General features: G+C 34.4%; 1 protein-coding gene across 1 annotated transcript in view; it reads left to right on the top strand.

Annotated features, from left to right (window-relative positions):
• The first annotated feature begins 453 nt into the window (after positions 1-453).
• Positions 454-12,480, top strand: part of LOC122180488 (serine-rich coiled-coil domain-containing protein 1-like) — a 53,359-nt gene continuing 41,332 nt past the window's right edge. Inside the window, exon 1 of the transcript XR_006179105.1 lies at positions 454-484. The gene's annotated coding sequence lies outside the window, so the exon portion shown is untranslated. The remainder of the gene's footprint in view (positions 485-12,480) is intronic.

Below are 12,480 nucleotides of genomic sequence, written 5' to 3' on the forward strand. Positions count from 1 at the left end.
TTGCTGCAATCAAGAGAAGATATTAATTGAGCCATCACTTGGATTAGAATTACAGTATCAAAAAAAAGGCATTATCATTAAAAGTAAATTGATTTTTTTTTTTAACTTTTTCTGTCTAAAAGTTAAAGTTAATATAATTACATAAAAACGTTTTATTTGGATGGAACTTCATTTTATTGCCTAACAACAAAAATTAGAAAGATGAAAACCAACTCTATCAGACAGAGAAGGAAATCTGTCTAAAATTCTTAACTGATTGAGATATCAACCTGTAGTGGAGATGCTAAGTCAGGACCTGAACCAGTGATTGAGCACCTGGTGGGAAGGCAGGGCCAACCCAGGGGAGCTCAGGTGTGCGCAAAGTACCTGAGTGACCAGGAGGGGTGGAGCCAGAATCCACTCCTTCCCAGACCTCATTTAATGGTTGGCAGAGGAAGTGGGGGTATCTGTCTAGAGATCCTTGTGCATCTGAGGCCTTTTGAAGGTGAGCAGCTTCTTTTTTTTGTTTCTGAGCCCACGGCTGTTGCATTTGAGCAAATTTTACTTGCTGTAGCCTGGGACCTTGCTGCTCTTCATCATTGCTGCCTTTTCCTTTTCACTGTGTTACAGCATTATATTGCCCTGTTTCTTTGGACAAATTTAGCACAGTAATGCAGAAATAAAAGATGTAACTTATTTGGTCTTTTGGAATTCCAGGCTGCTGGGGCAGAGTCTCTTTTTTAGTATATTATCTGAGGCTTTATTCTTGAAATTGGGTTTAGTGTTTTTGTTTTTTTTTTCTTTTAGTAATTACTAGGAGTTAATTGCAAATGGATTAATACTAGTCAAACTTTTCACAGGAGATTGAAGGATAGGCAGAAGTCTTTTCTTCTGCTTGCTATTTTTTATTGGTTACTTTTTTTCTTTTTCTAATCTATAAAGTAATATGAATTTGTGAATGTTGCTGTAGTTGAAATTATTCTGAATCACAATGAGGTTTGAAAGCTATGGAGCAGATGAGATGGATAGTCTCAAGAGTCTTGATAGCCCTTGGCTTTTCATGTCTCAAAGATAGGAACATAGCTTTTAACTGCCATGTTTGTGATGATAATATTAATCAGTGGGAGCTGGTCAAACTGTGATGGAGAGAAATACTGGCTATGTAACTAATAATTCTTCTAATTAATTTAAGAGTAGGTTGGATATGTTAAAACAAGCTAGACTCAGTGCAGCTTTTCAGTTAACTGTTCCAGAAGAGTTCTGTAGATAGGACCAAGTGTTCTCTGACATTTGCATGTGCTGGGAATAATCCTCAGGGTATGAGGGATGCGTATGTTTGGGTGTTTGCTCATTTATAACTGACTGAAATAAGTTGATCTCCTTTGTAATATCACCTATGTTCTGTTTTGAAGATGGCTTTTGTTGTTCTTACAGAAGTCTCTTTCTCTTATAGTAGCACTTGTAATTCTCTGTTTGCCATAAGCTCTTTTTTTAGGAGACTTCTACCTGTTATGACAGTTAAAGAGAAGCATACATTTTACTTTGTAGCCTCACTGTAGCTGACAAAGACGTTGCATCTATAAAATGATTTTCTCAGTTCTGTGGTGCTTAGAAAATGTCATCTCTCAGGTCATTCATGTAAGGAATAAAAACCCATATTAGCAAATGAGCTTTGTGGCTTGTTATTTTTCTCCATTTCTAATATTTATTTCTTGCTGATATTTATTTTGTCTGTAAGTAGACTTTAATTTTAATATTTTTTTTCTGCTGTTGCACTCTGATGTGAGCAATCAGACCTCACTGCATATATGACTTTCACACTAGGAAGCTGTTTCTAATTTCAGATGAGTTGTGCCCATTCTATCACACTTTTTCCTTCCAGTTAAATAGTGTGCTTGGAGGAGCTCAGGAACTCGACCATGTCTGACAGATGTGATCCTCGTTTCATGATTTTGGGCTGGCCCTAACTTTCCTTCATACTGCCGGGAGAAAGGAATTGTATGCAGTGTGCTTGCTCAGCTGAAGACTGAATCATTACTTGATCATGTTGCAGTTTTTCTTACCCGCGGGAACATGCAGGGTCTCTCCTAGAGCTCATTTAATGTTCCATGAATGACAGGACCATCTTTATAAGGCTTTCCTATTTCCATCATGAATTTCTGGGCTTCTGCTCTTCTACAGTGCATCTTTCAAGTCTTGGTTACTAGCACACTGAATTATTTAGTTGATTATTAAAGAATATTAAGTATTTATTCTGCACCTGAAGTATTTGCTCAGCTTCAAATGCTCTTTTATGGTAATAAAAATAGTAAATAGAGCACTTCTTTGTCAGAAACATCTCTCACAGACATCACCTTTGACTTTTAGAATTCATGCAGCCTCTCAACAGCTTGACTTCATCTTTCACTATGATATCACTTACATCTCTTTATTTTCTATGCTGTTTTTATTTCATTGGCTGTTCTATCATCTCCATTACTGCTGAAATTGTAATTTAATTTCTGTTTGTGTATCTTTCACTCAGCCTTCTTCGTTTACATTTATATGTTCCAGTATTTCTAAATCCTTTTGTCAATCTATCTTTCCAGCAAAATGTCACAGAATGGTGGCATTGCATCTGTGTATTATTTACTTTTTAGCTCCTATAATCAATGTCATTACTATCTGTACATCCTGTTCATCATTCTCAATTCCCCCTTTTCATTTGTTCTTACATTACTGCCTCATTCTGTTTGTTTTTGTTTGAGTAAATGTATGGTTTTAACTGCATCCAGCCTTAATAATATATCACTTATTCTTTAATCAAAATTGTGCTGCTGAGACTTTTCTCTATCCTTAATCACCTATATTCTGTCACTTCTCTTCCTGTTCTCATGCATTTTGATATATATGTTGGCTACAGTCCTATTGCAGATAGTCTAGAACGCTGTTCTACCTGTCTTATTACTTTAAATGGATGCAATCTAGGCTCTGTTTCTCTGGACAACTTAAATTTTACACTACTATCATTTCTACCTTTTAAAATACTATTTTATTAGTGCTGTCATTTCACAGTTCAGTTGCTCTATCTGCTGAGCGTAAGGCCAACAGTTTGTCCCTTCAACTAACTTGCCATCTGAAACACATTCAGCTCCCATCTATGCTGGTTATTTTCTGTCTTCACGTCTCTCCTATTCCCTTATCAAGGATGTCTGAGTTCTCTTTGATAAATCAGACTTTTTCGCCTTTGTTAGTTTTGTAGTGTATATTCTCATTTTCTCGAATATAATACCAAATACCTTCCAGATAGTTCTTATTGTAATATGATAAAGAGACTGAAGGAATTAAGTTTTTAATTGGGAAATCAACACATGAACAGATGGAAATTCAAACGCTAACTTTTCTTTGAAAAATCAAAAAATATAGGCAATAACATGAGCAGGAACCCATATAATTTAGCATTCTAGGCTATAACAATAGGTGTCATGTCAGTACCCAACATCAACTTTTCCCTCAGAAAATGTAATACTTAGCATTGTGGTTCTATTCAAACATTTCTCTCTGTGATATGTATTCTGTAATTATCCATCTACTTGGATGCTTGGACTTGAGTGAATCAGAGTCCATGCACTATAGGTGTCCACAGCTCAGCAATACCAACAGTTACTGATTTTTTTAAAAACAAAAAAAAAAAGTTAAAGCTGTCTCAGCTATGTTGTGTGGAATGGTGCTCCAACATTCCCGCTGCTGTAAAATTAAACAACACACGACTTCTTCTATTCAGCTTCATAGGAAGTGCCTTCTCCTGTCTAATTCTCTCTCCAGCAACACACTCAACATGAGAAATAAGCAGGAGTTGGAAGTCATGGTGTACTTAGAAAACCATGACCTAATTGTTGTCACAGTGAGGTGGTGGATGCACAACTGGAGCAGGACAATTGAGGCATACAAGCTTTTCAGAAGAGATAAGCAGGGAAGACAGGCCAGGAGGGGTTGGACAGTTGTCTATTTATTAGACAACTCTATTTGAATAGAGGAGAAATGGAAGACGTTACTGTTAAGCCCTATGTGGAGAATATATAACATATAGAATATAACAATAGAATATGAGGAGATTGTATAACAAGACTCAAAATAGCTTGGTTTGTTTTGTCTGAATTTTGCAGGTGTTTCATCCTAACTCAAGGACATGGCTGTGTGCGAATTGAGTAGAACAACTTGTCCCTAAAACAGGTTTCCGTGTGGTTTTAGAATAATGTTTTTTGTGTGTTAATCAGATAGGAGGTTGAGAGAATCCAAAGTATGTTTTTCCTCATGTTTTGTTTTGTTCTCTTACACAATTTTCTGTATCCTGCCCGCCATTCTTAAATAATGGCAATACTCAATGCTTCATTTATACCACATTATTCTGCTGCCATTGATTAAGATCTGTTTCTTTGGCACTAATGAAGATGCTAAGCAGGTTCTTATTTTGGTGCCTGCAAAGGTATGCAACATTTTAAAAAAAAAAAAAAAAAAAGTTAAAAAAAAAAAAAAACAAGTTGAAAATTTTCCTGGTATCAAAAACTGTTTGCAGTGTGCTGTATCTATGACAAAATGTCATCCCCAATCTCTTCCATTTTCACACTTCTTTCTAGTAGCAAATTGCATTATGCAGTGTTGTACACTGTACAATTACAGTTGTGATTTTTAAGATTCAGTGAGTATTAATTTTTATAACTAAGAGTAAAAATACCTCGGGTTTCCATCCAGCCTTTCTTAGTGAAGCATGGTCTTGTGGATAGCAAAAATAACAGGAAACATTTTTTGTTGTAGTTTAAAAGCAGGAAAGCAAAAATGCTTAGAAAAAGAAGGGAAAGGTCTAAATAACTTTCTGGATTTTAATCACGTTTTCTGTTGAAATTATTCTTCAATTTTTTTTTTAATGAAGCCCTTTGAGTGTTTCCCCATCATTTCCTTTAACCCTAAGTAGTATGTAGGCAGCAAAAATGAGCAAAAAAAAAATCAGCTCTGACTCACAAAATCAACATTTTTACATGAGCAGCATTAAATCAATTAAACAGACTGAATCTATTTTCCAACCTTAGCATACATTTTTTTTCAGATGGTACCAAGGTAGATAGCCTAAGCCATTACACTTGAATGGCTCATATGAACACAATACATTAAAGGAAATTTATTTTGCTTGTTTTTTGAGAGAGAGAGAATGCTAAGCTAGGTGTTGTGGTAGTAGATGCAACAAGTAGGTGCTGTTTTGTTTTCTCTAAGTGGACAGTGAAAGTGCTGTACTGTATATGTAAAGTTTTCAGCTTAACTTGCATCAGAGGTGATACATTGAAATTCAGTGTGTTTAAGTGTCATTGTGTATAGGCTGTTGTGCAGCAAATCTTTTGGAGTTTGGTCTGAGTAAAGAAAGATAGTCCATAAATGACAGGTTTGAAGAATTATCAGTTTGCAGTCAGTCATCATTTCTAGTAAATGAATTTGGCATGCATATTTTACATCACTTGAAAGCAATATTTGCACATATAGTACCACTCAGTCAACTTTAATAGCCCTACTTTCGTTATAGGCATAATAACTTTGCTAAGTTGCAATTAATCTAGCTTTCCACAAAAGAGAATTGTTCATCTGAGTTATTCTTTGTATCTATCACCTACCTGTCTCATTCATGTAACAAAAAACTGACCAGTAGGAATTTGTATGCAGCTGGAAGGCAGAGCTGAACATTTGTTTGTCTTGCATCTGGGTTGGTAAAATAATACCTGAAGGGACATATTTCTGAGAAAGGGAAGCATTTCTTGATCATTGGTTGGCAAGTACTGCTAGGAATAAATGTATGTATTTAAAATAACATCTGGACTAAAAATATTGAAAACATTCCAATGCTTCTGAGTAAGGATTGCAGTACTGTGAAGTTGGTTTTAAAAAGTATTCAAGATTGAGTAAAGCTTCTGAAGTTAAAAAATAGTGGAATATATTTATACTTTTTTTTCTGTTTTTCTGTCAAATATTAAGGATTTAGAGAAAAATGCTAACAAGAAATTGATTTTCAAAAAAACCTTGTGGTTTTGGGTTGATTTTACATGCATTTCACAAAACATTATTAAATAGGTTATCTTCCTATGTTTTACCTATTACTATTTAAAATAGACATATGTGTTTTTTCATTTTCAGCAAATCTTTTATTTAGAAATGAAGTGATGATAATCAAGCACTAGTCCTTGCTTGTCAACAGTTTAATTTTGTAATTTTCCATGCTATTGTGTTGCAGAGGATGGATAAGAATTTTTGATTTACATTTGAAGAAGCTCAACTTCCAAAAAAAAAAAAAAACAAAAACAAAAACTTACATGAAATGAAAAAATAAAATTCTTTGTGAATACAATTTTGGAGAAACAACTCTGTTCATAACTGACCAAATTATATCCAAAATGTCTATATGAGAACAATCTTCAGATCAGATATATAAATCATTCAATTATCTTGAAAATAAAGAAAAATATGATAGCTAGGTAACTTAATGTTTTTCTGACAATCTTGTTATTTTGAAGCCATTAGTAAAAATGTAATGAAGAGATTAGTCTCAGATTATAAAAGAAATTAGAAAAAACAAAGCCAACTTTCCATAATAGCTGTATTTGTATGAAACTTTAATTCACATTTTCCCTGGAAAACGTGTCAGATGTGCATCTTCAATTAAGCATAAAAGCAATTATTGCTAACAGTTGCAAATAATTATAGAAAGTACATTTTTTAGCAGCAACATTTTCATTAATTTTAAAAGATAGTCATGTTATCAGCAGTGTTTGAAGCTGCAGTAAATACTTCACTGTAGCTGGTGTGAATGCAGAAACAAAGACAGAAATAACTGAACGTAGCTAAAAAAAAAGCTTCAAGCAGACACTTATACAAAAGTAGTTTCCCCCACACAGATTTCTGTTTTGTAGAACTTGCTTTTCAATGCTCTGTCACAGCAACTTTTCCATTTCTTTTAGGGACAGCTGGGAGACCAAAAGCTCATGCTGAAGTTTTAGTTCGTCTCCTGTCAGCTTAGAGGGCCTTTGGAGAAGGCTTAAATTCCTCTTTTTTTATCAGCACTATGTACATGCCACACCAACTACTCTTTTTTTTTTTTTTTTTTTTTTCATCTTGCTATTTGGTTGCTAAGCTCTGCAGTACATTTTGGTTTACAGAAGTACATCTTCTGTGCTTTAGAAAATAGAAGTAGTTTGTCTGGATATGTAGACTTTGCTAATGTACCCAAAACATTATATTACAGCAGTTCTTCTAGCTAAAATCTTTGCTTGCATTCCCAGATAAATAAAACCTGTAGTCAGTTGCAGTAGCCATCATTATTCCTGTAACCTTTTTCCTAGTTGTTAATGTACTGTTCCTCCATTGGTTGAATAGATCACTCTTCTTCTAGGTGTTAACAGGAAAGAAAAGGACAGGTGGTGCTGAACAGATTTAATGGATTTAATCTGTGGTGATGTCCTGTAGGGATGATGTGTCCTAAGGCAGAACATGGGGTCACTTACAAGAGAATCTTAAGTTTCTTCTTAGAGAGCAGAGAGCTACCAAATTTTAAGGAATGAATGGATAATAGCAAGTGTTGGAGATATGACAGGGGATTTGTCACTTTGATTCTATCATAAAATAATGTAGAAATCTCTATTTTCCAGGGGTGTTCCTGATGCATCTCTTTAATAGCTTTTTTTGTTTTTTTTTTGCTAGTGTTGGAAGTACTACTTTTCTTTTAGCAGTGGGTTTGAATGATGCGGCATGACTACTTTGGACTTTTATTTAAGATTTTTATCCCTGAGATGCTCTCCTTTAGGGAAAAGAAAAAAAAAAAAAAAAGAGGAAGAACATCTTATAAGTTTACTTTATAAGTGTAGAGAGGAAGCTTGGAGGGTAAGTGAAAGCTAACCTAAGTGTATCCAGAATACCATGATAGAATGTGTATTGTGAACCCATCTGAAATTAAGAAATATATCTTCCAGAAGCAATGGGAATGTCTTGATGAGGAAGGATTAGGAAAGTAACTGATGAAGCAGGCTGACATGATTATTATAATCAGAAATCTTCTGGCAAATTTCTGTCTTTCGACTACCCATCTGGCCTAAGAGATATTCTCCATGTTACGGAATAGCATTTTTACTGAAAAGGGAAAGCATTGGGTGGTTGAGAGAGTTATCTGCTACTTATGCTCTCTTTTCTTTAGTTTCATATTACAGTTTTTGTTCATGGATGGTGTCAAACTCATGAGAAAGCAATAGTGAACAACACCAACAAAGTCCATCGTTACTGTTTGAGATGATCATTGTACAAGGAAGAAACACTTAGTTAAATTTCTTGGATAGCATGTTCTTGCCACTAGAATTTTTCAAATGCAGTTTGCACAGAGTAAAAGCAGCTTAAACAGTCATCAGAAATGGTAATTATTATGCCGTGTCTGTTTTATTATTGTGTAATAAAAGAATGAGTGACATATTTTATCATCATCTTCACACAAATGTTTTTTTGGGATCTTTGGTAGTGTCTTATGTTTAGAGGTTCTGCTTTTTTTAGAATATGTATTTCTTTTTCCTAATTTTGCCTTTCATAATATTTAGGCAATTTTTCACTTAACCAACTCGTGCATTTTTAATTTCAGGTTTTTCTCAGAGTCTTTCTTGAGGCAAATTATGATTATTGGACTTTCTGTAAGGTTATCATGCAACAAATTTTCAAAAATGTAATTATTCCAGTCTCAATCATTTAGCAGTTAACAGAAGATCCCCCTAGAAATAAAATGTTTAGACCAGATTTGCCATTGATGTTTACAGGAGAGAGGATGTTGGTAGTCAGTATAAGCTTTAGATATTGGCCCTGAGTATCAAAAGATAAACAAATGCCAAATTCTTGATGGATAGTTTCTCTTACGTTGTACTTTGAGATAGAGATAAAATTGGAAATTCAGAAATAAAATGACACTGCAGCTAGGGAAATAATATTTTACCTCATTAGAACATTTAATTTTTAATGCTTTTTGCTGTTTTTTCCTGAGGTGTAAATTTAGCCATGTGTAAGAAACTCACACGAGGCCGTCTGAAGCGCATGCTGTCCTAATGTGCTTTTTGAATGGAAAAAGTGTTGACTGAATATTTACAAAATATGCTCACTACGTGGCCTTCTCTGTACTGATTCTGTACTTACAATTTTTTTGTGGTTTTGTTTTTTCAGTCATTTGAATTATTTCATCCAGCTTTTGTGCAGAAGCATATTTGCTTGTCACTTGGGTTGCAAAATTATCTGTTGCTAGAAAAACTTAAACAGATAGTAGAAGAGCTTCAACATGAGTAGGACTGAGCAATATTGGGAATGGGCACAGAGAAAGCTGCTTGCTTTCTAAGCTGTGAACTCAGTTATCCTGGACTAATAAAACAGAAGCTGCAGTGTGATTCACTGCTGTGCATACACATATGTGAAGGACATGTACTCATCTACCTCTTCTTCTCCAGCCATTCTCATCTCCATTGCTGATACTTCAAGTTCAGAAAGTCTGGATATCTAGTTATTTTGCTCTTTGTACAACATTCAAATGGCAGTGTCATGTAGCAAACAGGCTGCTGAACAGATCTGATTTTCTTCTGTATTCATTCTGTATTCAGCTTGGTTATCTGGTCGTACAACAGGAAATACAGATGTGCCCTTTTCAGGAGGTTTTTACCCATAGATTCTTTTTTTTTTTTTTTGAGATTTGAGTGTGTGTGTGTGTATATATATAATATATATATATATATATTTTTTTTTTGAGAAATGCTATTGAATTGTAACTTTGAATACTTAAGCACCCTCTTAGTGCATATCGTATGTCAGTTTTTATTTTAATGAATTGCTGTTTAAAAAAAGGATTAGATTGCCTAGAGGTGCATTTTGAGTCTTAATCTAGTGTCCATTGATGTGAATGAATGTTCTATTGAATTCAATGCAAAATTGGTACAGATATCACCAGAACAGCTTTGTTTAGATGTTAGTCATATATTGCTGTTTTTCACAAAGTCATTGCAAGATTGTAGTTTTATTCCTTTTTTTTATCAATAATATCTCTGTTATGGCATTATCTCCTAAAATGTTGTTTGGCACAGTTCTATGCATTGCATTCATGTTCATTCAAATGTCTCAAAACAGAAAATATTTGCTTGGAGGATGCAGTAGGCAGAAAACATCAGTTTACAAGAATTAGCGGAGGATCTTGCAGTCATAAAAAATGTCTGATTCAAATGTGTGAAGGTGAAGTTCCTGAAAAAGCAAAATTATCTGTACTTGGGGTTTGAAATGTGGAATTCTTAAAAACTAAAACAGTATACATGTGCAAGGAAAAGGAAGAAGGAAGAGAGAAGTTTAATAATAGGAGCAAGATTTTTTTTTTTTTTTTTTTTATTTTCATAGATGTGTAAAACCAGTGTTAAAAAGTCATTTAAGCTTTCAGTAATTGTATGTTGGCATCATGAAGCTTAAAGATGCAGGGTTTTTTCCTGACACGTGGATCCAACTCTTGTGGAACATAGTACATTTATGTTATTTGTCAAGAGGAAAGTGTCTTTAAGTAAAGGTTATCAGTTTAACTTATAAAGCACTCCTCCTTTTACTGTGAAAAGGAGAAATTGCAAGTTGTTAAGTGGGAAGAATTCACTGAAGCTTAAATGAGATGATCAGACACAGTGCACATAGGAGAGAAGTCTATAGGTGTGGAATACTGACTGTTAGATGGATCTATTATCTTCTTCCTGATTCCTTTTCTGGTTTTGTTCAACTAAGAAAAGTGGAACATTTACTATCATTTCTTAAGTTCAAAACTGATCAAAATGACACTGTAAAATTTTATAGCTTTTTTCGAAGTAGAGGAACTGATAAAGTGTATAGCTAGAACATATCCAACATATAATGAAGGTGAACCACATTTAATATCCTTAATTATACTTAGCTCTAGCTTATACCACTGAAGCCTATAGTGCTGTAGAAACGAGAATTAAGGGTGTCAAGGCATAAAATAGGATCTTCTTTTCTAATAAAGATCTTGATCTGCTTTTACAAAGGACAATGAATGTACTCTGTTAACTTTTCTGAGTCAATAAAAAATATCCTGTTATACACAGTAATTAGGATTCTTGCCATCAGCAGATGAAGACTTTTTCCGTTTGCATGCTTTGAGTGGACTTGCAGCTGGAAGTTGATGTGTTTTCATTAAAAAGTGCAGATATGCACTGATTGAGGGGACCCCAGAGTCGAGCTTCAAGAATCACTCATGAGAATGCATGTCTTCTGATGAATGAGAGCATGATGCCAAGTAGTGCTGCAGCTTTTTCCTTGCTCTCTCTGTAATGTAAGTTCCACTTAGCTGAAACACAAATGCCTTCACCTAGATGGAGCAAAGGAAGATTTCATTAAGACTTTCTGCATATGGAGTCATTGATCAAGCACTTTGAAAATATAATTCAACTAGCACATTATTCAATACTTGGGAAGCAGCAGGGAGTTAAGAATAATTTTTGTACTCCAAGATAATGTAGTGACTTGTAGACTACCGAGTCAGCTTCTTCTGCCTGCATTTTCCAAATGAAGATTTTTGATTTCTAATGTTTACCCAAATAATAGAAACGTGGCAAGATTTATCTTTTCAGATAATTTTTATTGCCACATAGTAATGCGATTTTAAAACTGAAGTTGCAACCGACTATACTTCACTATCAACAAAATGAAATTTAAGTTCAGTAGAAGATGAAATGGTCAACGAGTGAATGTGGTATAAGTAGTATTAGCAGAAATCAACAGTACTCGACTTTTTTATTGCTTTAGGTTAAGAATACTTTTCATGGAGATGAAGTTACACAGTTGCAAGAAACATCCCAGAGATTTAACTCTTCACCAGTGCTCTGAATGATTTCGGAGGAAAGACTATAACTTGCAGAAAGTATGGTTCCAGCGTGAAAAGGAACTCTTCCTTGAGAGCAAACATAATCAATGTGTACCTCATAAATAGAAGTATCTACTTTGAATCCATAGCTCGTTAAATAAAACATTAGCAACTCAATATTTACATTAATGTAATGTAGGCATGAGAGTACATTTACAGAGACAGAACTGTTCATGGCAGCTTTCTTCTTCAGTCTGCAACTGGCACAGTTTTAACACAGTGCAGGTACTAGATTTTCATAATTCCAGCTTTGAAGAAGTGAGGGCGAAGAGTAGGACGTGACAACAACTTAATGATCAGTTTACTGTTCAGCTTTACTGTTACGGCTAAATGTCACTGTTATGAGAAGATATTGTTCTAGAATAATTTTAAGGACTGAAGTGTGATTTGACAAACTCAGAAAAGCTGGATTGTGGGGCAATGTAAGAATATATGAAGGACTGAATTTACATTTATGAATTATGACAGTTTTATAGTTTAAATGTTTTGTATGTTAACTAATAACTTTATCTCCTTCTTTCCTGCATCTTTGTTACAAAATAAGGAAAAATGAAGCCATA

The sequence above is a fragment of the Lagopus leucura genome, unplaced genomic scaffold (genome assembly GCF_019238085.1).
Source record: "Lagopus leucura isolate 7727_CA_CO unplaced genomic scaffold, USGS_WTPT01 Super-Scaffold_100004, whole genome shotgun sequence".
NCBI lineage: Eukaryota > Metazoa > Chordata > Aves > Galliformes > Phasianidae > Lagopus > Lagopus leucura.